Raw genomic sequence first — 2727 nt, 5'->3', positions numbered from 1 at the left:
TTTCATCCGCGCGTATGCGTGCTTCACGCCTACGCGTGCATTGCCTTTTGTTCCATCCACGCGTACGCGTCACTGACGCGTACGCGTCAATTCAAAATTTTCATTTCCAACTTCTGGGCGTGGCATCACGGACGTTGGAGCACTACAAAAAAAGAGGTTAAAATGGCATTTATATTATGGCGACTTTGAAGAACCGCCATAAGATTTTGATATTCCGGCGTTTTCTGCTTCTGCCGTAATTGATTTTTGGATTTTTGGCTTTTTTTGTAATTATGGCGGTTTTGAACCGCATTTATCACGTGGTATAAAACCAGAATTAGTAATCCATACATTCCAGAAACCCTTAGTTGAAAATTGAAAGTCGAAACACCACACGCGTCACGCTGTTGCTCCTGGCCTGTGCAACGATCTCCGATCTTCTTGCGTTCTCCGACGATCTTCTCCGGTGACATCTCATCCAGCGTCGATCTCCTACAGTGGCGATCTCCTCCGGTGACGTCTCCTCCAGCTTCTTCTCCTTATCAACCTCTGTGTCTTCTCCACCAAAATTGTCAACATCTTCCTTTCCTTCCTCTGCGACGATCTAGGTCAGCTTCCTTTCCTTCCTTTTTTCCTTCCTTTCCTTTCCTTTAATTTCCTTCTCTATGATAAGTCTCTCTTTTAAGGCTGTTTGCGAGGATTCATCGCGAGTGGAGAAGTCAATTCCGCCATTTACACAGCAAGATCAACAGCAATTTGTGTTCCGCTGCTCTGCCGCCGCTGACGTTCCTCTATTTCTCTGCTTGGTGCCTTTGCTGCTGTCCTTCACTCTTCCAAAGGTCTCATTTATGTTCCGTTTCTATTAGGGATTTTATTTTTTGTTTCTGATATTATTTTCTTCTTAGTTTTTGAATTTATTTCTGTCGAAAGTGATTGATTTATTGATTTTTTTAGTATAAGGTCTCATTTCTGTTGCTGTTTGTGTTTGAATTTTGTTTTGGCTGTTAGTTTCCTCTTAGGTCTGGTATTTCTCTTAGATCTATATAAGACCTTAAGGTTTTCATCCATTTGTAACATTAAAGTGTTAGGATTCTTGATGGTAACTCACGTATAACTTAATGAATAATAAACTAAACTAGGTTGATGAATGTAAACTTACTGAAATTTGAAGTTGTAGAACAGCGTAGCAGGTAAGCAGAAAATGCTGAACAAGGTTAAATGCAAACTTTAAAATATACATATCATATACATGTTGATTTAGCCGCTACATGTAGGAAAAGGGTTGTAACTTGTTCTTGATTTTATTCTAGGTTTCAACTAATGTTTGCATTGTATAGTACATCAATTGTTTGACAAATAATTTATATGTTCTTGTATCATTGCAGGGTTTCAAAAAATAGAATGAAGGATTCTGTAAATTATCAGATCATTTCTCCAAAAGATCTAGCAAAGTCTGTTTTATCTAGCATAATAGAGTTCACAAGAGAGGATGTGGAAGCACTCTTAAATGAGAAAGCCAAAAGAAAAGACAGATTCAATTATAAGGTTAGTGAAATTTAATTGAGCTAATTTGATAATTATAATTATAATTACCTGTTGTGTCAATTGCTTATCTGGATTTCAGATCAAAGGGGTTATCAAAGTTGGAGAAGCAACTGGCAGGTAACTGCTGCCTCTGATAATTTGGCTCTATATGATGGGCTGATTCTTCAGGGGTTCCTAACAACTCTAATCCTAGTTTGGGGAGGGAGATGGTACATGGTAGGCTGAAGTAGAAGTAAAGGCCCCGCGACTTTGTTGCTGGCCCAAGACTATATCATATTGTCTCTCTGTTCTAATTAGCAGAGATGTCTGTTCTAACTACCAGGAAATTTCTATTTGGTTTATTTTGTACTGTCAAATGGGTTGGATGGCCTGGCTGTCCTAAAGACCAGCCTATCTGTTTAAAGCACCATTGCATGCATTGTTTAAAGCCTTTTGTATGCGTTGTTATCTACAAACGTATGTTTGTACCTGTATTAAAGTGTAATTATCTTTGTTGAACACAAGTCATTTCAAAATTAACCGAAGATAAACCTAGTCAGATACCTTATAGGGACTCCAAACTGACTAGACTACTTCAGTCTTCACTTAGTTGTCTTTCCTTCTATATATACATGAAAAATACATCAAGTTATTATAAAGATCTTCATGGTAGAAATGTTGAAACACAAATGGAAGTTCTGATAGTTCGTTGTTATTGAAAACTCAGTTTATCTGCACAACATTTAGACTTTAAGGGGAATTCCTCTGACTTGTTAGCAGTCCAGCTTAATATATTTTTTTTAATGTAGAAGACTGTTTCTAAGTTGATGGCACAGCTAAATGAGAAATCTTTCGAACTTGAGGTGAGAATTATTTACGTCTTTCTAATAGATCCATACATATCATTCGCATTAAACAGAAAGTCCAGACTCCAGATAGGGTTCAAATGAATGCTAGCACTGAGCAGGTCTTTAGTGGAACATGTGAGGGGAAAATAAAAACCCTAAATTTAGTCCTTAAAGTCAACTTTGTTGTAGTATTTTCCAACTTAAACAAAAACAGAGTATGTCATTAATCCAATTGATTTTCTAATTGCAATGCTGCTAATCATGTGAGACAGCAGTGCCCTTATTATGTAGCATAGACATTTCAATTGGCAATTGATGGTGCATGAACATTTCAATTCTGTCATGGTGCATGAACATATTTAAGATATTTTTTTAT

The 2727-nt window shown here is 37.1% G+C and overlaps 1 long non-coding RNA gene across 6 annotated transcripts; it reads left to right on the top strand.

The window, feature by feature from the left end:
* Positions 317–2721, top strand: LOC107625291. 6 transcript variants are annotated; one of them, XR_001617169.2, is made up of 5 exons: positions 317–587; positions 666–818; positions 1365–1524; positions 1604–1641; positions 2316–2721. It is a non-coding gene; the product is annotated as an uncharacterized LOC107625291 (long non-coding RNA). The 6 variants fall into 6 exon arrangements; XR_001617167.2 differs by having other exon boundaries at positions 2313–2721; XR_001617168.2 differs by having other exon boundaries at positions 1365–1641.

Source organism: Arachis ipaensis, chromosome B02 (assembly GCF_000816755.2).
Source record: "Arachis ipaensis cultivar K30076 chromosome B02, Araip1.1, whole genome shotgun sequence".
In the NCBI taxonomy this organism is placed as follows: domain Eukaryota; kingdom Viridiplantae; phylum Streptophyta; class Magnoliopsida; order Fabales; family Fabaceae; genus Arachis; species Arachis ipaensis.
The sequence above is the reverse complement of the archived record's forward strand: the minus strand, read 5'-3'. Positions and strand labels throughout refer to the sequence as shown.